The sequence below is a fragment of the Pinus tabuliformis genome, chromosome 5_2 (genome assembly GCF_031772625.1).
Source record: "Pinus tabuliformis cultivar Carrire ecotype Pingquan chromosome 5_2, CPIR1, whole genome shotgun sequence".
NCBI classification, from domain to species: Eukaryota; Viridiplantae; Streptophyta; class Pinopsida; order Pinales; family Pinaceae; genus Pinus; species Pinus tabuliformis.
In genome coordinates, this window is record NC_142306.1 from 825,120,331 (window position 1) to 825,144,210 (window position 23,880).

The 23,880-nt window shown below is 40.0% G+C and overlaps 1 pseudogene; it reads left to right on the top strand.

The window, feature by feature from the left end:
- Window positions 1–254: 254 nt before the first annotated feature.
- Window positions 255–23,880, top strand: part of LOC149161847 (heterogeneous nuclear ribonucleoprotein 1-like) — a 60,743-nt pseudogene continuing 37,117 nt past the window's right edge.

The window sequence follows — 23,880 nt, forward strand, 5'->3', positions numbered from 1 at the left end:
AAATTTGATCATATTTACACGGTGGTTATTGGATGATACTCCATGAGGAGTAGGAGGATCAGAAGAGAACTGGAAAAATGTTTTTGAGCAATGTGGATGGTCACAGACTGAACTAAAAGGCTGAGATGGTTTGTGCAGGATGTAATTGACTAATAGAAATAGTTGTAGGTATTGAAGTGATAGAAAGTCCACCACGCTGAGCTATCTTTACTCTGGGGAATCTGGTGATAACCTTGCCATCTGTTTCGGTGATAATGGAGTGGGCAGCAACAACAGTTTTCTTTGTGGGTTTTCCCCAATTGGTAACACAATCATCTGGCAGACACAAATCTTTACGGGAGACATATACAGGGGCAACTGGATTACAGGCAGAGTCATACTATACAAGGGTTACTCTACCAGAGTCCTTACCAGGAGAATGCAATACTGCAGGTATGGTGGTATTATAAAACCGAACACAAGTAATATAAAAGACTGTCAAATTTTTTGATTTTGAATGGAAGTTTTCATAACCTTTGGTTTGGATACCTAGGGTTAGACACTTCAAAATATTTGGGTCATCAAGGGCAATAGGGAAATCAGGGAAAACATCATATTGAATCAGACCATCAGAGAGACTGATCTCGATTCCTCCTATCATAGCTTGTGTAAAATTACTCCATCGATTATCAAATAGGGCTGAAAAAACAAAGGCTTGTTTTCCTTTTCTGTGCAAAGCATTCAGACCAATCCTGACCATTCCGAGATGGGCGTACTGTTATCCTGATTTCAAAGCAACTTGGATATGTTTTTGTTCAAGGAGTGGGATAGTCATCATGACATTCAAGCTTAGCTTAGTTTTGATAGACTTCTCTTTTATTTTTATCTGACTAAGAGCTCTAAAATTAAAAGGACCAAGATTTTTATATACATCAGTAGGCGAGACGGAGGGAAGTTTCCAATCTATAGTGGGGCTAACTTCTTCTACATTCAGACATGCTTCATTTCCAGAAATTTCTTCATTGTGACATAAATCATACATTCCTGATCTAAGTTCTTGTTCATTTTGCATTGCATCAAAATATTTTGAACCAAATTTTCCCATAGATTCAGAAGAACTTGCAGATTCCATTTTCTTCAGGTTAAAGAAAGAGAAATACTCAATATTAAAGTTGTAGCATGATAACAGGAAGAGATTGCGACTTCCCCTTGCTGGCTAAATTGCGACTTCCTCAACTTGAATTTTCAGTCGAATGTCTTCAACACCCTCCAAATGCCAACTTTGACAACAATGGGCTACAAATGATATTCATGACCTCAGGCAAATTCACGATCCACTCAAACAATAACTTGGCTCTGATACAAATCTCTCTAAGAAGCTCTCTATCTCTGCAGAAGCTGACATGGGTTTGTCTTTCCTTTTCTTGTTATTCTTCTCCAAACACACAATAGCATAGTGTCCCAACATTTGACAATTCCAACATTTGACTTTGGAATAATCCTTCTCCTTGTTCTACTGCTTACATTTACCTTTACATTTGCCTCCACTGTTGGAATCTTGCTTCTTTGCTCTGCCCTTCTTGCCTCTTGCTAACAATGCCACATTATCATCCTCCTCCACATATTTGGATGCCCCAAGATGGTTCTTTCTAATCTCATTCTGAATGTAATCATCCCACAACCTCTCCCAATTGAGAAGGTTTTCCCGTGCAACAATGTCATCCACAAAATTCTCCCAAGTCTTGGGAAGACCATTAAAAGCAATTCTCACCAACTCAGTGGGTGCAATGATCTCACCTACAGCTACCAACTCATCTCTCACTGAAGTGATATTTGTGAGGTATGTTGTAGCACTGTCAGTCTTAGCCATTTTAATGGACTTTAGTTTCTCCTTTAGGACCATTTTTCTGTTTTCATTTGAGGTCTAGTAAAGACTGGTCAAGGCTATCCACATCTCATGTGCATAAGCATTTCCTCTCACATGAGGAATGACATGGTCTTTTATTCCTTCTAGAATCAATCTTTTTGCCTTAGCATTATTTTTGTTAAACTCTACCAACTGTACAGGGTCAGCAGGTACTACTACTGGGTTCTGTGTGGTATTTACCATAATGCCCCAAACTTTTGCTTCCTCAAAGATGCTCTGGATTCTCTCCTTCTATGCACTATATTTGTTCTACCCATCTAACCTGTCTTCAACTATCAAACCCAAAGACATGTTTGACTGTCCTATCAAATTGAAATTTTCAAATCTGTGGTAAAGGTTTATGTTTTCTATGTAAAAATCAACTTGCTGTAATTTTCACTTTGCTGTCCCAAACTGTACTTTTCAGCCAACCAAGCTCTGATACCATGAAGAAATATCAACCCCCACTCCGGTTGTCAGTTTTCCTTATCACTCCATGGATTTAGTTTTAAATCCAAGCATGATAAAAATTCTAAAATCTAGAAATGATAATATTTTTCTGAAAACACAAATTTAGAGATTTCACAACTGTTGAAATTGCAGAAATAAAACAAACTCAAATTATGACATATGCACACAGAAAATAACACAATGATTTATGGTCAATGTGACCCTGGAAAAACCCCCTACAACTCTTGGGGAAAACTAGATTGAGAGCTCTTCTTTATTTCTAAAAATGATTTTACAAAGAAACTGAAATACACAGTAAAAATTCCAGCAACCACAAATTACAACTTATCTCGATTTTCGTGCTTCAACTCCACCTCAAAAATCGTGCCAATCAGAAAATAGCCAAAAAAGAAATTTTTACAGAAATAAAACAACATTAAATTTTGTATGACCAGCCTCGAAAAATGTGCCTGGAACTTGTTGTCCCTCTTCCTCGATTTTCTGTTCTTTTCTCTTGTTGTACGATTTTTCCTTGGGATGTGTGCCAATAAATGCTACTGCCCAGATTTGCTGAAATGTCTTCTTGCTGCTCTCCTTCACTTCCTCACTGCTCAGAAATTTTATCCTTGCTGACTCTTCTCTTTCTCTCAAATGCTCATGAAAAAATGAATTGATCTTTTCCTCTTCTCTTCTCCTTTTATTCTCTAAATGACCTTTTGGGTTACACTAAGATCTAATGGCTGAGATTCATTTAGATCTAGGAATGAGAATAAATGTGCATTTAATTCTCACTTTCTATTTTTTAACTCACCCACTTAAATAAAGACCCACTTAGCCTTTTATTTCCATAGTCACTTTTTCACTTTCTAATTCTTCATTCACTTTAGTAAAGTCACCTTTAAATTAGAATGTAACTTTACCACTTATAAAGTCACTTTTAAATTGAATGCAACTTTATCACTTATAAAGTCGCTTTAGCAAAAAAGTAAAAAATAAATTTGGACACTTTTCCCTAGGCCAAAGATCAAAGCCTTAGGGAACCACTTGCCCTCTGGTACCCAAATTTTAACATGATGATGTGTCAAAGCACGTGGAGGTTGCTACTGATTTTGAAAATCCACACATGTTAAATGATAGTGCCAAGTCATGGTGTTGGCTAATGTGGCAAGGTCATATGCTCAAAAAATTAAATGGCCATAAATTTTGATTCATCAATTGGATTTCAATCAACTTTATATCATTATAAATATCTCAACAAGTAGAATACAATGGTGGAACCCAAGGTTAATATCACTAACTATGGGAGACAAGAAATTTCTAACCCCATTTCCATGCTGAGACCATGGAGGTTGGTTTAGGATAAAGTAACACCTTCCATTAAGCTTGGGAATTCCAATGGGGTGGGATGGAGAGTTACAAAAACTAACCTATGCTCAACATTTTTCATGGTTTTTAGTTTTTATGTCATCTACCTTTAATTATATATATTTTTCATGGTTTTTATAACCACTTTTTGTACTTTTGGTAATAATGTGTTAGGCCACGTCTAGCTCAAACAATGGGTTTTGAAGCGCTTGAGTTCAAGCCTTGACCAATATTTTCAATCTAGTCATTTCTATGTTAATATTGGTATCTTGGGAGGTACTCCAAACCCTGGGCAAAAGGGTTGTGGAGGAACTGACACCACAAAAGGCCTTGTGGGCTAAGAACCCAAGCATGGGGTTTTACACCCAAAGGAGTTGGGCCAAAACCAAGAAGAAATTTGATTATGTGACCCTTGGAGATAGAATAGAACCCTTAAAGGAGTAAGGGGAAACATCAAGCACCCAAAGAAAGTCGCTGCCATCAAGGCAGAAGTTGAAAAACTTCTCCATGCTGGTTTCATTTACCCGGTTCCTCTAACTGATTGGGTATCGAACATTGTTCCCGTGTTGAAAAAGAAAGGAACAGTTAGAGTGTGTGTCCATTACAAGGATGTAAATCAATCTTGTCCAAAGGATAACTACCCTACACACTTCATCGACCAGATAATTGATGAATGCGCCAAATAAGAAATCTTTTCATTTATGGATGGATTTTCTGGGTATAATCAAATAAATATCCGCCTACAGGACCAGTCAAAGACTGCATTTATCTCTTCGTGGGGCACATTCACGTACCGTAAGCTACCTTTTGGTTTAAAGAACGCAGGGGCAAATTTTCAGAGGGCAATGAATTATGCCTTCCATGACATCAAGAACATCGTTTAACCATAACTTGATGATCTTTCGGCTCACTCGCGAAAGCGGACCAATCATCCACAACATTTGAGAGAAATATTTCTACGTTGCCGACACTACAAAATAAGACTCAATCCGCACAAGTGTGTGTTTTGTGTCGGTTCTGGTCATTTACCTAGCTTTGTAGTTTCAAAGGACTGGATTCATCTCGACCCGTGCAAGGTTCAAGAAATCATCGATTTGCCTCCACCTTCAAATTTGCTTCAGATTTAGAAACTCCAAGGGAAAGCAAATTTTCTCAGGAGGTTCATTCCAAATTATGTCGAACTTGCTAAAGGTTATACGCGTCTCTTGAAAAAAGAAGTACCCTTCAACTAGGATCAGGTCGTGCAAGCTTCCTTTGATGCTCTAAAGGAATCCCTAATAAAAGCATCATTAATTTACACTCCTAATTATCAAAGAGACTTTAACCTGTATCTGGCTACAACAGATACGACCATCGCAATGGTTTTAGTTCAAGAAGATAATGGAATTGAACATCCTATTTATTATTTAAGTCAAAAATTAAATGATACAGAAAGCAAGTACTCCTATGTTGAAAAGCTGGCTCTCATAGCAGTTCAAGCAATACAAAGATTTCAACACTATGTTCTCTTTCGAAAAACTACCATTTTGTCATATTGCAACCCCATGTGTTGTAGGGAAAAGTATCCGATTCGGATGACCCTATCCCACTCTAAGGGTGATAGTACCTCAGCAACAACTGTAAAGAAAACTACTTAAGGTTTACTTCTTTACGAAAGCAAGAGAGAATGAGGAAATGCACTAACCATTGCCTTGCGCTTAATGTCGAATCCAAACTCTTCTCTTTGCTGCTTGCTCCCAGCTCCTTGCTCTTTTGCTGGCCCAGCTACAATGAGATCCTGCAAAATAACAAAGAAGGAAACTACAAGAAGCATGCAATCATAACTGATTCACGGATTAGCATAAATCAAATATACAATTATCACAATACATTATTGAAACAAGTGCATATAGAAGAACCTCAATAGCTTTTATTAATGAAGAAGTAAAGTTCTGAGAGAGTTACAACCATTGAAGGCCCCAATCCAGCAACACCTCCCAGCAGAAAGAATTTCTCCTCTTCACCTCCTTCAAGCGATCACCCAATAGCTCTATAGTGAAATCAACAGCATATCATTACTTTGCACAAAATTCCAGCCTCCTGAGCTCATAGGAGAGAGCTCAATATATAGATGAATTGAGAAAGGATGAGTCAGCTTGCAACTGATGTGTAGCTGCCTTGTGTCCTCTCTCTCTTCAGTTGATCTTCAGTTCTTGAGTCCACTTGGAGAACCTTGCTTCCACTTGGAGAAACAGAGCCTCTGACTCATCACAATGCGAAATCCCTGATCCAAGTGTCATTTTTGGAAGATTCCAGAGCAATGACTCAGTGTGCCACTTGTCCCATCTCGCTCAGCGCAGGTGGCCTTTGTTCCACTTGCTTTGCAATGCAGGTACACCATGGAGGAGTTGAGTTTCAGCGCAGAAGCCTAGTGGAGCACCTGCTTTGATTTCAGGATTGCTTGTTTTTGAGTGTTTTCAGGTGGAGAACTGATCTGAGAGCTGTTGGTTTGCTGACCTTGTTCCTCTAGGGGTAGGAACATCATGTTTAGGGACTTTGGATCCCCTGGATTATTGACAATTCATGCCCAATGCTGCCAGGCACAAAATTGTCTATAACAGATGCCCCTTAAAGTATGAGGTCGTTTATCGGGTGAAATGCTTTATTAGGAGGATCCGAAGTTCATTCAATCTGCTGAGGAGTGTCCTGTAATAAGATACAATACAATACATTATTTTTCATACTTTTTCATGATCTAGCTGAGGCGGGAATTCCCATGCTCAGCTTTATAAATTCATTTTGGTACATAGCACAGACGATCGTCTGATGATAGACTGATAATTCTCTGCTGAAATTATCATCCTTTGAGAAGGATGATCATCTGCTGCAATGATGTACATATCAAATGTCTTTATATCCTGAATATATATCACAGCCCGGATGGATGAAACTAGATCCGGGGTCTTCAATCTCTTCCGATCTTCACTCGATGTACAAGTCGATCCATGTGAGAATTTCTTGAAGTCGAACATGGAAAGACATCGCTTGATTACCAGTCAATGATGTAAACCGTTAACAAGCGCGAGAGGAATCACCGATAAGGATGATGACCCTCAAGGTACGACAGTACAATTTACATGGTGGGAATAAAGGACTTGGCGTCGACCACCATGCAAAATCTTCTGGTCGAAGGTCATTGATGTATACCTGTCGCCGGAAGTGAGAAACTTGCCATTGAGGCATGCAAGCTTCAAAGTACTGAAGGGGTTGTTCCTAGATCGACTCCTTGGATAATGAGCTGATGTCGACAAGGAGCGATCCGTCAAAGGAGGGCCTTAATGAATCCCACTTCAGTGACACGGAACGGAGCTAGTGATTGTGATGAGGTGAAAACAAACTGTGATGTATGATTCAGGGTGGCGGTCATGAAATGGATGAAGGACAATGTATGGCAGTGGATGGGACACGGTTGACTCTTTGCAGAACAACATCTCTTGAACATATAACGACACTGATGTGATGGATTGGTAGCATTACCCCAAATGTGGATGGTGTGGCGAGGACCATGGTGATGAGACCGGTGAATGAAACAACCCAACCCGATGTGATACGGAGGACAAAGTGTCATGTTCAAGAGCGACTTGCTACCATTAAAGCTGTGAGGTTCTCCCAATTTTTCCCCAGTCATTGCTGACCAGTACCTCTTTATTTTTATCAAGCTTGAGGAGGATAACATATGCTTGTTCTATAACCTGCCCTTCGGGCAAGCCCATCGCTATGTTTTAACGAGCCTAGCGATAGGGAAACTCGTTCTCGTCTAAAGACAAGTTTGTCGCTATTTAATGAATTTAACGAGTCTAACGACAAGGATAACTCGGTCCTTTTCATTTTTAGAGATTCTGAAAAGGTACATAAAGTCAACTCCAGAATTCCTTTTTCGTCATCTAATCCCTTAAGTCCGAAAAAGTATAAAACAATACAGAAGGGATGAATTTTCGATTGCTTTAACGAGCCGAACAAAACAAGTGCTCGATCTTTTTGTGCAATAATCCCTCAGGTCCAAAAAAGATTAAAATCTAGAGGAGGGATAGCTTTCCGGTCGCTTTAACGAGCTGGAAGGCCAAAACTCGGCAAACTTTTCATATTTTACGAGTCAGTGAAAAGAGCTCAAAGAAGACTCGTCTTTTGAGGAACGAGTGATGAACAGGGCAGCAGCAGATTCCAGGTACAGGTTGGAATATTCCAATCACGGCAGTGTCACAAGGATGGCTTAGTGAAATCACTCTTCGCAGCTGTTCCTCAAAATGGGTAAACAAACATATGGAGATGAACGATTGGCCAAATGAACGGATGGAGGTGAGACTGCAAGAACACGACCAAGGGCTTTAATATGGCTGTCAAAGGTTACATTTACCAAGGTTATTTACCGGTTCATTTTTTCTGGGTGAGCTTGAACTCTAGGGGAAGATTGCTCACAACTTATGTTTATTTTTTAACGAGCATGAACTATGTGCTAAAACTGCTCGGTTCTTGCGTTTATTTTTTAACGAGCATGAACTGTGTGCTAAAACTGCTCGATTATACCAGTCATAATACAAGAAACGCCTCAGGTGAGATAGCTATTTTTTAAGGAGCTTTATCTCACGAAGCTATGCTCCTATTTGGCAAGTTTTGACTTTTTCCCCACATCCTTTCTTTATGTAAGTTGGAAACGGCTAATCCTACGAGTTTAACGGGTTAGACCTACAGGTTTAAAGGGAGGACCTAAAAATTTAAAAAATAAATAGTCGTCCCGCGCTTGCACTCCAAAAGGTTTGCATGCCCCCAGGTATAAAGTATAATTTCGAGGCGCTGCCTCTTTCTTATTATCCGAAAAATGGTTTTGTTTGCTGCCGCAAACTAAACTCTTTTTCCGGCGATGTCTATTATTAGGTTGCTAAGGATGGTGACTACTTGTTGCAGCAATTTCATCTCTTTCTTTGGAGGCTGCCCCTACTTATCCTTCAAAACATATGTTTTAATGGGTGAGGCTTGCCTTCAAAGATGGTGGCTACTTGCCGCCACAAATGGATCTCCTTCCTCAGGAGAGCCTATTTTTTAGACAAAGGGAGCCGATTATTTCGCTCACATAACTTTGACAAAAGAACTTTATCCTAGAACAACCCTCTCTTCCTTCCTTCGGACGGGGTACGGACTAGTCCCATTCTTCTGCGGAAATTAACTTTATACCCAAGGTTTCCTCTGCCCAAGGCAGGCCAGGGTGCATGCCCCCTGGGTCCCAGTTCTTTCTTTCTGAATCACTCGCACTCATCGGGAAGTAGAACCGGGGGTGGAGGCATTCCTTGAGTGAATAAACCGTTAAGGGATGGTATTTGACTATTTGCGATGCGTGATCCTGGAAATGAACGTTGGTCTACGAGCTTGACCATTCTTCCTTCGTGCGGAAAACACATAACTCTGAAGAGTGAGGACACTATTGCCTCCATGCAATATATATAGTCTCGTCCAAGGAGTAAGTTATACACCAAGGGTCCCTGGACGACCATGACGTTCATATGAACTGTCTTCCCTTTCAATGTAATGGGAACATTGGGGAGAATCCCTAACGGGTGACTGGTTCCTTTATCAAAACTTGATAGATTTCTCATCTCAGGTAAAAGCGTCGGGGAACCCAGTGCTTTCCAAGCAATAGAGGAAAGGATACTCACAGATGCCCCTTCATCAATGATAGTTCCAGCCATCACCATTCTGTAGATTTGGACGATGATTCTGAATGGGATACTGGCTGGTAACCGGGGTCTGCCTAGTTGATTCCAATCAAAGGACACAACCAGGTTGCTTGGTGGTGGGGCCGAATACACGGTCGGATACGACCCTGACGATGTTCCTTCCTGCGATAAAGGAATGGGCGCATTGCCCTGATGCTCATCAGAGTCTGTGTTGATGAAAAGAATATGGACGGTGTCATCCTTATCCTCTTCAGTGAGGGTGTCATTTGAAGATGGGTCTTCAATGACGGAGTCATTTGAGGATGAAACCTCTGAAGGAAGAACTGGGTCAACTGCCGTTTCGACCTTTAGACTTTCGTCTGGTCTGGATTCAGTAGGTTCATTCTCAATGACTGACACTTCAGCTGACCACTTGAGCGGGCCAGCTGGATTTTCAACTATCGAGGGATTAGGCACGAGTTTTTGGTATCCAGGAGGAAGTCGTAACGGTGATACCGGACGATCTTCCAAAACTCTCTTCGCCTCATCTAAGAGTGGACATCGGTGGATGGCGTGATCACCTTCACACAACATACAGGGTGATCTTGGTCTCCCTTTTCGTCCTTCACTCTCGCTAGTTGACGGACTGCAATCAACATGACTACCAGAGGTTGATGCTACCGGATTGTGCAACCTGGGGGACCAGTCCCTTAGTATCCGGGGAATACAAGGACAATCACGGTGGAAGTGCTTGCCCCCAGTCGCCTTCGCCATAGGCTCCTTCTGCTTCTTTTCTTTCTTCTTCTTCTCCTTCTTCTCCACGGGAGGCTGACTTTTGCCGGCTCTACCCTACGAAGATGAAGGATCAGAGGAAGAATTGTAAGCAGTGGAAGGCTGGTGGGTAGTTCTAGACTGGTCTGACTGTTGATTCGACTGCTCAGGATTAGTGGCGATCTAAACTACATTAGTTGAAAAGAGCCATACAGGTAGGCCAATTGTCAATCCTGGAAGCGACAATGTGGCCATATGAGGCGCACCAACATCTCCCCAAGAGGAGAAGGGATTGGGACTTTCGCCAAGGTGACTTCCTTGGTTGGTGGGCTCCATACTTTTCAACTGAAAGATCAACGTGGGAATAACAGGTGATTATGTTCCGATTAAAATAAATTTTATTAACGACGCTTTAGACACAACTTTGCTTTTTCATGTTTTAAGAGTCGAGAAAAAGCTAAAGATGACTCTAGTCTCCTTCGATGTTTTAACGAGCCCGAAGTGACAAATGCTCGGATGGACTTTTTCAGTTATAGAGTTTGAAAAAGGCCAAAAGAAACTTCTCTGGAGTTCTAGGCAGAGGGTGTGCCAAACTTTTCGCGAAACCACAGAATACGTTTTACGGTACGGGTGGTCGATCTTCGTGAATGCTGTGTTCACTGCATCGCGATCAGTAGGGCGGCCGACACGGCTTCCTATGGATAAAGGCTTTGTTCCTATAGGGGTCTCCCAATATATACGCGATGGTACGTGGGAGCACAAGTCCGTATTAGTGCCACCGACTCTCAGGAGGAATCACCCACCTTCGTAGAGATCGACAGTCACTATGTTTAACGACGCCGGAACACGTCTCTACCTAGACCTCTATGTGTTTGCGTTATGTTACAAAGCGTTGTTATGTAAATTGAATTTATTTTAATGTTGATCTTGTTTAGCAGTTTGCCTTTAAGGATCACCACGAGATGTGTGTAACAAATTCCTGAATGCAGTCTAAGATGAGAAGCAAACTTTTCAATCTTTCAACTTTGAAAATCTTAACTACTGAGGGAGAAGAAAGGAAAATCTTTTCACACAGATCATAGAGCACACACTAATGCAAATTTCCTAAATCAGCATGCAAACAGTCAAATGCAAAATGCACAATGCATGTATTTTCTTTTCCCTTTCTTAATGTTGATGCATTACAAAAATAAAGTTGTTATATAACTTTGATTTCGATTTCAAGCGAAAGTAAACAAGCTAGTCCAAAATCAAAAGACACCTTAAGATTTACTTGTTTAATCACTGGAAATACATGAAATCAAACCATAATGACGAAAGTGAAAAGACTAATCAGCTATGGACAGCAAACAAGCTAACTCTTTAGACCAGCAAAATGCCTAACACAGGTTCGGATCTAAGAGGCCAAAGCAAGACTAGTTCACTTTCGTTATGGGAAATTGTAAATGAAGCAAGAAATACAAAAGAACAAGTACAATTTCGTTATATAACAGAGGCAGAATGATGGCAAGTAAGGTTGGTTTCAGAACAGGTACAAGAAAGACAACTTGCTGCAAAAACTATAGTGAAAACAGGCAAGAAAAAGGGAGGAAACCCCAACTGCACAAGGCAAAATTGGGCCAACGCAGGTGCTGCTCAGCCAGTCTGGCTCTCAGCGTAGGTAGCCCCTTCGGGACCTGCGTTGCAAAGCAGGTAGCCTGTGTACTACCTGCTTTGGAAAACGAAAGTTGCGTTTTCTCAGTTTCCGGGTCACAATTTTCTCAAAAATTCACAGTTTTTGCTCAAATCAGAAGCTATCAGTCAAGCACACACTAAGGGATGACAAGGAAGGTGAAAAGCTATCACTAAGAGCTTACAAGGATCCTTGTAGAGCAGCTCTTCAAATCATGAACATGCTCAGAAATGAGCTAGAGTAACTGCCCTCTACTTCGCTTTTGATATAGTCAAAAGCTTTTCGATTTGGTACTATTTTGTTCAGGAAATGAATAGCAAAATACTACAAACAATCAAACAGATACGATCCCCGGCGGAGTCGCCATTTTTGTTGTAGGGAAAAGTATCCGATTCGGATGACCCTATCCCACTCTAAGGGTGATAGTACCTCAGCAACAACTGTAAAGAAAACTACTTAAGGTTTACTTCTTTACGAAAGCAAGAGAGAATGAGGAAATGCACTAACCGTTGCCTTGCGCTTAATGTCGAATCCAAACTCTTCTCTTTGTTGCTTGCTCCTAGCTCCTTGCTCTTTTGCTGGCCCAGCTACAATGAGATCCTACAAAATAACAAAGAAGGAAACTACAAGAAGCATGCAATCATAACTGATTCACGGATTAGCATAAATCAAATATACAATTATCACAATACATTATTGAAACAAGTGCATATAGAAGAACCTCAATAGCTTTTATTAATGAAGAAGTAAAGTTCTGAGAGAGTTACAACCATTGAAGGCCCCAATCCAGCAACACCTCCCAGCAGAAAGAATTTCTCCTCTTCACCTCCTTCAAGCAATCACCCAATAGCTCTATAGTGAAATCAACAGCATATCATTACTTTGCACAAAATTCCAGTCTCCTGAGCTCATAGGAGAGAGCTCAATATATAGATGAATTGAGAAAGGATGAGTCAGCTTGCAACTGATGTGTAGCTGCCTTGTGTCCTCTCTCTCTTCAGTTGATCTTCAGTTCTTGAGTCCACTTGGAGAACCTTGCTTCCACTTGGAGAAACAGAGCCTCTGACTCATCACAAGGCGAAATCCCTGATCCAAGTGTCATTTTTGGAATATTCCAGAGCAATGACTCAGTGTGCCACTTGTCCCATCTCGCTCAGCGCAGGTGGCCTTTGTTCCACTTGCTTTGCAACGCAGGTACACCATGGAGGAGTTGAGTTTCAGCGCAGAAGCCTAGTGGAGCACCTACTTTGATTTCAGGATTGCTTGTTTTTGAGTGTTTTCAGGTGGAGAACTGATCTGAGAGCTGTTGGTTTGCTGACCTTGTTCCTCTAGGGGTAGGAACATCATGTTTAGGGACTTTGGATCCCTTGGATTATTGACAATTCATGCCCGATGCTGCCAGGCACAAAATTGTCTATAACACCATGACTTACATCTTGTCGAGACAGTTGCTTGGGGGAAAATATTCAAAGTGGATAGCAATTTTGCAAGAGTTTGATCTGGAATTCGTAAAATTCAAATCAAAGAAAGCTCTAGTTTTCATAGAGTTACTATGTGATTTTCCATCGTAGTCCAATGATTCAACATCTAAAGCAACAATCATGGACAAATTTTTGTTTCTGATATCTTCAAGTGATCCGTGGTATGGAGATATAATCATTTATCTCCAAACCTAAACGTATAGGTCTAATACCTCTCGCTCATAACAACGATGTACTATATACCAAGCAGAATACTACATGATCATCGATGATACGCTTTACCATCGTGGTGTCGATATAGTTCTTCGAAGGTGCCTCACACATGAGGAGGCCGAAAAAGTACTGAATGATTTTCATTCACGCGCATGTGGGGGGCATCAATCTGGTTATGCTACGACACAAAAGATTTTACAAGCGGGATACTTCTGGCCAACAATGTTCAAAGATTGCATAACCGCAGTCAAAAGTTGCCACGCTTGTCAAATCTTCGACTGCAAAACCAGAATACCACCCGCACCTCTGCAACCAGTAGTTGTTGTTGGGCCATTCGCCAAATGGGGCATAGATTTCATGCAATGTAACCCCACCTTGACTAGGGGGCATGGGTATATCATAGTCGTAGTTGACTATTTTACGAAATGGGTCGAGGAGATGCCTACCTTAAACAATAGCGGCGAAACAGCCGCTCTTTTCTTTTTCAATCATGTAGTCTCCAGGTTCGGTGTTCCACAAGCTATAGTCACAGATCATGGATCGCATTTTCGTAATCACATGATGGTTGAATTAGCCGCCAAATTAGTACTGTCCCATGACAGCTCTATTCCCTATTATTCACAAGTTAACGGGCAAGTTGAGGTGATCAACAAAGTCCTGAAACACATGCTACAAAGGATGATTGGAGTCCATAAATGGAGTTGGCACCTAATCATGTACTCATCCTTGTGGGCATACTAAACATTAGTAAGAAATGCGACTGGTTTTACGCCCTTTCAGCTGGTGTATGGCCTGGAAGCAATCTTACCAGTTTAGTGCAAAATTTCATCTCTTAAGCTTGCAGTTGATGTCCTCCACAGAACTTCAGAGGAAGAGGCTCATTTCTTAGAGTTAATCCAACTGGATGAAACCTGTCGTGACGCCGCCTTGGCTAACGAAGCACATAAGAAATGAGTCAAAGCACAATTTGACAAGAATGTCAAACCCCGCGTTTTCTCAAAAGGTGACCTGGTCTTGCTTTATGATCAGGAATCTGATAAATTTGGAGCAGGTAAGTTCTAGTATTTATGGATGGGTCCCTACATTGTTAAACGTGCATTAGCAAAAGGAGCCTACGAGCTAGTAGATTATGACAGGATTCCACTGTCGCAACCCCGAAACGGGTTGTACCTTAAGTGTTACTATGCTTGACTGGGCATGGTAACCTCTTCATATACTTTTGTTACATTTTTCTTTTCGTTAAGAGTGATAGTTTTGGTTAGGTAATCCAATTTTGCATTTTGTTGTAGATGTTGAACCCATTGGAGTCATTTGTTGGATACGCTGACGGGGTGAGTCGTAGTACACAGAACCTATCTTCGCAGCTTGGGCCATCTTTGATCCAAGCGACAAGTTAGTGAGTTTCAGAGGGGTGTCTATTGGTCAATCAACGAACAACATTGCTGAATATAGTGCGTTGATAGAACTCATCTCTGATGCCATCACGCATGGCATACGCCAACTTGTCATCAGGCTAGTCTCACAGCTCATCATTCTATAGCTTACAGGCATCTATTCCATTCGGAATCCAGCTATCTATCACATGTTCCTAAGGGTCTGAATTTTGGAAAGGCACTTCAATTCTATTCAATATCAACATATTTCCAGAAACTTAAACACATTAACCAATTCATTAGCAAATTATGTGTTAGATAGACATTTGCAACATTTGTAAAAGAAAATCATTTTATCAATAACTGCATCAGGATCATATAACTTAACCGAAATAAAGCTACGAAAATCAAATAATATATATATATATATATATATATATATATATATCTATATATATATATATATATATATATATATATATATATAACTGTTTATAGTTTGTACATAGTGTTCTGTGTCCAGGAAAAAATCAGTCATATGACCCAAAAACTCAAAATGCAAGGGGGCACCCTAATCTAATGGTGCTGGTGATAACTAATCACCGCCTGTGAAATCATGTGCAAGAGCCTACTTCATTGGCTTGGCACACCAGTGGTATGGTGTTATAATCTCAGAGGTAGCTCGTCGGTCCTCACATCCGGAATACCAAGGGTGAGACCCTCGATCTGATCCTACAACACTGCAAGGGTCTCGGATACATCTAGGTCACAAAGAATGGCCCTCCCTACAACCTTTGCTGCTGGAACGGCAGCTGCTGCTCTCGGGCGCACTGCTGGTCACACTAGCCAGATATCTGCATAAGCACATGAGTTTTGATTAGTCTTGATAAATATTTAAAAAACACAAGAACATTATAAAAATAAATAAACATAGATATGGTCAGAAATTTTTACCTATGACACCCCATTGCTCGCCAACCGGCAGCGCCAAATCTGGGTCACCCCAGAAATCCATCCCAGCATATGGACACTTGGCATAAACCATCTTCTGACGGTTGAACCACTCGAAGAAAGCATCATAGAATGAAACCTACGATTGACCAGCATGTTTGGCCATAAGGTCGACGCATCTCTACATCTGTGGCTCAGTCGGTGGTGGTAGGCCAAGTGAGATGTACTGGGGTTGCATTAGTGGGATCCTCTCCAAGGCGAAAGCTGTCAGAATAGAACAATAGAAAAAGTTCTTAGCTCTTTCGTTTTTCACCTTGGTAAATTGTTCTTTGATCACTGGAGGTACTACATCACACAAGTTGAATACCTTGGGTTCGAGGCATTCCAAGGCATACTGCATATAGGACTTGTTGTCCAAGTGAAGGGCCACGCTACCAGCCAATCTAGAAAATGTGAATAAAATAGTCCTCAAGGACCAGTCTATGACATCTCAGATACTGATCTTGCCATCCCTGATTGGCGGAGATCCTTCTCTACAGTATCGACAAATATAATCCCTCACAGGTTCACCCCCATGGGCAGAACCTGATAATGAGAGAGGGACACCATGCCTCGATAAACCAGTAAAAAAGTAGATGTCCTCAACAGTCATGGGGATGGATTTTCCTCTTATCTAAAACACTTGGTTGGTAGGATCCCATGCATCGAGGAAATATTGCAACAAGCTGATTTGTTGCCTCATTCTAGACATGTGGAAGAACTAGAGCAAGCCACAGTTCTGCAATGCAGTTACCGTACCTGGATCATGTAGGGAAACCATGTCCTCTTCTTCATGCTCATGTTCACACCATGTAACTGTAGAGCCTCTACTTTACACCTACTTGTCTACCATTTTCCTCAGTTTTTCCTCATCTTTTCTTCACTTTTGCCTCATTTTCACTATAAAACCACCCAGATCATTACATTAGGTGTCATTAAGCATGATCAAGCAAGTTTTGCTAATGGATGACTATTTGTTTAGATTTTGACTTACTTGCAGGAATCCCGCAGCTATCTGATGATCCTGCAGCTATCTGAAGATCCTGCAGCCTTTTTGTTAAACGCAATGTTCCACGTGTCGGTTTGCCAGATGAGCCACATGGGCACTTAGGTATCAACGTGCTCGAGGTTCCTGTCCCATTTTTCCAGCCATCCACGTCATCTTTACCCATGGTCAAAGCTGGTCAAGTTACGGTCAACTCAAGGCTGTTTAACGGTGATTGTGAGCTGCTAGGTCACGTCGTCTTAAACGGTGACTTGTCCACGTTCTACAGGTGGCAGGGGACATGATCCAACATGGGATTCATTACCCATGACGACAGAACCATTAAACTCATCCACGCAGCCGTATGAAGTGTCAAGGGACCATAAATACGCATGACAGTTTGTTGTTTTTCAGTTAATTAGCTGTACGAGTAGGCTATCTTAGAAACCTCTATAAATAGCTGCGTCTGCGTACGCTCATTAGACTTTTATCAGTTGTAATTTCTGAACTTGTGTTAAATTTAAGAGCGTTGTGAACTCTGTTTTTTTTAGTGCTATTCTAGCACTCTGTTTTGTACACTTTTTGCAAATGGAGGAATAGACATAGCATCGTTTTGAAGTTTCCAGATCTCTGAGTTTTCTTGTGGCTGAATGAATAGAGGGCCCCTGCTCATCTCATCCTCTGTAAAGTATTTTATGTGCAGTATTTCTTTATTTTCCTATTCATTTCTTTAAGCATGTATAGTTTCATTTACTTGTTTTCCTTTCTTTCAAGCTGATCAGTGTTACTTCTTTGCAGGTTTCTTTTAGCCCGGGATTTATTTTTATGTGTGTGTGTTTGCTTTACAAACTAATGGTATTTGAAGTTGACAAATTCAAGTGCTGCCTTTGTTTTTATAGCTGATTTTTAATCTTATTTCTCAAAGAGCTGCTAACACATGAATGATCTTCATCATAAACTGTTATCTTTTAAGATCAGAATATCACTAACTTGCAGTTAGTTTTGAGTGCTTTTTAGACTATTCTTTCACTACTTTCTAACCATACTTTGCATAGTACATATGGCTGAAGTAGAGAGTTAGAAAGAGCAAAATATTACCACTAGTCTTTAAAGTAGAGTTTTGATTTTAAGTGCTTCTTAGACTATTCTTTCACTACTTTCTAATCATACTTTGCATAGTACATATGGCTGAAGTAGAGAATTAGAAAGAGCAAACCGTTATCATTAGTCTTTCAAGCAGATTTTTCTCACTTTTCTAATTCAACTTAAGCTACTTTCTATCCGTGCTTTACACAGTACATGTGCTTTGAAGCATCGAGTTAGAGAGAGATAATCTTTATTTTTGGGTTTTAAAAGTGACTTTCTTTTCTTTTATTAGCAGCAGCTTGAATGGTGTCTAGTGCCATTGGAAGTGGTCATTTGCTTTCAAATTTATTTCAAGTTATTTCAGTTCATTTATTCCTTTCAAGCATTTCCTTTCAAGCAAGTAGTTAGAGATCACTAAACACACACTTTCACTCATTTAGGATTCACTCTACACACACACCATCACGCACTTGTTTATAAATTATCACTCCATCTTAGGAACATAATTAACCACAACAACACCCCCAACGATAAGAAAAACTCTAAGAGGTTACTTAAGTACATATAGTACACCTTCACTTCATCAGCTTACGAGCCCCGGGTTGACAATTAATACTAGCAATTTAGATAACACTAAATTGACTAAACATTTTGGCGCCGTTGCCGGGGAAGTGAAATTAAGTAGCCATATTCTTAGAAGAAAAAAAAATATAAAGTTTCAAGGAAAGAAGTTAATAGCCTATCTAAGTATGCTCTCCTCTTGCACTTTGAAGTGATCTGGAGGATCAGAAAGGAGAAAGTTATTGATTTAATAGTTTCTTGAGTATGCTCTCTTCTTGCACCTAGAGTGAACTGGAAGATCAGAAAAAGAACTATTTAACTTGACTTGAAGATAAAATAAAAAAATGACATGCATAGAGCTAGAGATTCTAGGGGAAGGTTTTTAGCTAGAGCTCAAAGTTCAATTTTTACAAGTCCATCTGCTTCAAGAGATAGACAAGAGACACCTCCCTTATCTCCAACCGAAACTCCTAGTCCTGAAATTCAAGAGCCAAGAGTTGACTCTCCTATACCTTCTATTGAGTTTGAACTAGGAAGAGACTCTTCTCTTTCTCCTACAAGAAAACCAATTGTAATTGAGGAAATAGACTCACCTGAAGAGGAAGGAGAAATCTCTTCTCATTCACCCTTTGTAGAAGAACCAGAAGATTTTGAAATCCCTAGGAGAATCATCATGGCAGAGGAAGAAGGAGGTGGTAGAGGTAGAGGTAGAGGAGGAGGAGGAAATAACAATAACAATGGAGGAGGTAGAGGTCCCATTGGAGGAAATAGAGATGGGGATAACTCATTTGGGTTTCCCATTGTTAATGAGGACTCCCGAGCCACCATGAAAAACATATCACCATCCGTCCTCCCAAATTTTCATGGATTAAGAACTGAGGACCCTGAAACATTCTTGTTTGAATTTGAAGTTGTGTGTCGAACCTATGACTATCTGGATGATACTCAGAAACTCAAACTGTTCCCATCAACATTAAAATATCAAGCTTTGAAATGGTTCATGGGGTTACTTACTCAATCCATTAGGACCTGGGATGAAATGAAACAAACCTTTTTGGATAGGTATTTGGACTATTGTATGCCTACTAATCATAAGGACGAGGTTTTTAAAATGATGCAAAAAGAAGATGAGAGCTTAGAAGATTTACTTGAGAGATTTCAATATAATTTAAAAAGAGCAAAAATGAGTACCTTGGATGAAGAGACCTTAAAAGCCCTCTTATTAAAAGCCATTAGGGATGAATGGATAGATATCTTAAACATGATGGGGAAGGGGGATATTTCTCAACTTTCTCTCAATGATATAGCAGAACTTTGTATCCATCTCTCAAGGGGCAAATCAAAAACTCAAAAAGGGCCTAGAGATCCTTCTCTCCTTAGGGCAAATAAATCTGCAACAGGATCAGTGAGTAGGGCTGAAATCGGTAATATGCTAGATGAATTTAAAACTGACATCTTAGGGAGTCTTAGTGAACAAATTGATACCCTTAAGATTCAAAATAAACAAAAAGCAGAAGCCGAGGCTATGACTATCTTTTGCCCGAAGTGTAGAAAGAAGCATGCTTTAAGGGAATGTCCCTTGGAAGCACAAGTTGTGGAAACCTGTGTAATTTGCTCAGAAACCCATGAGACCAAGGAATGTCCTTCAATCCCTGGCCTCAAAGCAGTCTTTCAAGAAGATCCAAGTACGCTTGAATCCCTTTGTTTTGTTGCAAGAAGACCTTGGCAGGGGCATCAAAATCAAGGGTTTAACAACTCTATGAATTTCCAACCCCCACCAAATTGGAATCCTTGGCAACAACCTTGGTCACAACCACAAAATCCTTTCCAAGCATGGTTGCAAAGCATGCAAATGCAAAATCCTTATGGGAGATTTGCCCAATTCTATCAATATCCTCAATCCTTTCAAAATCAGCAAGCTCCCCAACTTCCAAATCAAGGTCAACAATTGTCATTACCATTCCCTCAACAACAACAACCTCCTCCACAAAATCAAAATTCTCAACTCTTGTTACAATCTCAACAGAGGCCAAATCAACTTCCCTCTCAACCTCAACCAAACCCCAATAATAGGAATCCTCAAAGTGCTTACGTAATGGAAGGTCAACCACTCATGGAAGGTCAACCATTCCCTACCTATATGGTTGTTCCTCTCAATGAGGTCCAACTCAGATCAGGTAGAATCCTAGACCAACCTTCTACAAGTGCTCAACAACCAAGCATTTCTGAGGAAGAATCTCTCAAAGCCAATAAGGGTTCTGAAGTATCCCTTCAAAACCCAAGCATTAAAGAAAAAGAAAAAGAATCAACTCCCTTAGTAGAGCAACCCACATCTTCAGCTATTCCTCCTTTTCCTGAAAGATTGCAAATTGATAAAGGAGTGGAGAAGCAGATTTGGTTGCCTGACTATAGCTTTCTAGATGAATTGAAAAATGTCTGTATCAAGATTCCCTTGTTAACAGCCATTAAGGAGATTCCCATTCTAGCAAAGACAATAAAGGAGATGAGTTTGAAGAAAACAATAAAAAGAACCAAAGATACCAAAAGGATACATCTAGTTGGAAAAATTGCAGACATTATGATGGGTAAAATTACCATGCAAAAATATGTAGATCCCGGTAGCCCTATTGTTAAAACTCATATTAATGGGGTTGAAATCCCAAATACTTTGATTGACTTAGGAGCCGCTATCAACATTATGAGTAGACAGACCATGGATCAGTTAAAACTTCCTAACCTTCTCTTTACACCTACTTTGTTGCAACTTGCAGATAGATCAATCATTAAACCTGATGGTGTATTGGAAGACATTCCAGTCTCACTAGACTCTTGGGAATATCCAGTTGATTTTATGATTTTAACTCCCAAGAACAATCTAGGAGGACATCCTCTTATTCTAGGAAGACCTTGGCTGGCCACAGCTGATGCTTTCATAAGTTGTAGGTCTGGAGACATGTATATATCAGATGGTAATTCTACCAAGAAATTCAACTTGTATCCTCCCGCAAAGGCAATAACAGAAATAGGAGAAGATGAGTGGATTGATGATGAGGATACTCTTCAACCTGTTCTAACCATCTCTGAGATCAGTGAGGACAGTCAAATTCTAAATACATTAGAAAATTTTGAGATACCTTTAGAATATGACTCTTCACAGTTTCAGTTAGATGCAGACATTGAATATCTCTCCTCTAGACAGATGTCTCTCTTCTCAATGGAAGAGTTTGGTAGTTCTACAGTTGAAATCTTTCCAGGAAAAACATTAAACATTAACAAGAACTTGGAAAGACTACAACAAGAAGAATTAACTAAACTGTTGCAAAAACATTCCACTGCCTTTGCATGGGAATATACTGACATGAAAGGAATCGACCCTAAGACTTGTATTCATCACACTTATATTGAAGAAAACAGCAGACCCATTAGGCAGCCACAAAGACGGATGAATCCAAATCTTAGGGAAATTGTGAAAGAAGAACTTCAGAAATTGCTCAAGGTAAACTTCATTTACCCCATTTCAGATAGCCAATGGGTTTCTCCCTTGGTTATAGTGCCCAAAAAGAATGGTAAATGGAGAGTTTGCATTGACTATCGAGAATTGAACAAGGCAACCTTAAAGGATCATTTTCCTCTACCTTTTATTGATCAGGTACTAGACACTTTAGCAGGTAAAAAGTATTTCTCATTCTTGGATGGTTTTAGTGGTTACAATCAGATTCAGGTAGCACCTGAAGATCAAGACAAAACCACCTTTACTTGTCCTTGGGGAACTTTTGCCTATCGAGTACTCCCTTTTGGATTGTGCAATGCACCCGCTACATTTCAAAGGGCTGTACTAGGAATCTTCTCAGATCTGATTCATGATTGTGTAGAGGTATACATGGACGATTTCACAGTCTATGGTAATACATTTGAAGAAGCTTTGGCAAATTTGGAAAAAGTACTGGTAAGATGTAAGGAAACAAATCTTTCTTTAAGTCATGAAAAGTGTTTTATGATGTTTACTGAAGGGATTGTTTTAGGACATCATATTTCAGGAGATGGAATCAAAGTTGATAGATCTAAAGTAGAAGTCATCTCTAAGTTACCTGTTCCAAATTGCCAAAGAGATGTTAGAAGTTTTCTTGGGTTTACTGGTTATTACAGAAGATTTATTGAAAACTTCACTAAGATAGCATCCCCTCTTTTCAGACTACTTACTAAAGATTGTGAATTTAAGTGGGATCCTGAATGTCAATCTGCCTTTGAAACTTTAAAGACTAGAATATCTGAAGCACCCATTCTAAGGGGTCCAAATTGGAAACTCCCTTTCCACATTTCTACTGATGCTTTAGATACAGCTTTAGGAGCTGTTTTGGGACAAAAGGATTTGATCCCTTATGCCATTTATTACACGAGTAAGAATTTGACTCCTACTGAGTTAAATTATACTGTTACTAAAAAGGAATTTCTAGCCGTTGTTCATGCTATAAACAAGTTTAGACACTATATAACCGGCTATGAAACCTTTGTCCACACTGATCACTCTGCCATTAGATACCTCATGAACAAACCAGTCACTAATGGTAGAGTTACAAGATGGCTTTTGCTTTTACAAGAATTCAACATAACTGTGTTAGATCGACCAGGTAAACAGAACACAGTAGCTGACTTCTTGTCTAGAATCCAAAACACTAATGAGGACTCTCCTGTAGAGGATAAATTTCCAGATGAGTATTTGTTTGCAGTAACTACCAAAACCCCTTGGTATGCTGATATTGCTAATTATTTAGTTACTGGAAAGTTACCTTTACATTTATTTCCTAATGAGAAAAGGAAAATCATTCAGGATAGTTCACATTATTCTTGGATTTCTAATGAATTGTTCAGAACAGGGCCAGATTTGATGATCAGAAGATGTGTACGGGAGGATGAAATGCCTGACATCCTTAAGGCATGTCATGACGAACCTTGTGGCGGACATTTTTCTGATAAGAGGACTGCCTATAAAATCCTTTCATCAGGATATTATTGGCCTTCTCTCTTTAAGGATGCGAAGCAATATGTTAAAAGGTGTGACAGTTGTCAGAGAATTGGGAGACCAACTCTTTCAAATGAAATGCCACTACAGCCACAGGTATGCATCGAACCTTTCGAGAAATGGGCTCTAGATTTTGTTGGACCAATTAATCCGCCATCCAAGCAAAACAGATATATATTGGTTTGTACTGATTATGTTACCAAGTGGGTAGAAGCTATAGCATTGACTTCTGCTACTGAAAATTCAGTTGTTCAATTTCTTTTTAAGGATATTTTCACTCGTTTTGGTGTCCCAAGAGAAATTGTAACAGATCAGGGAAGCCAATTTACATCAAGGATGAT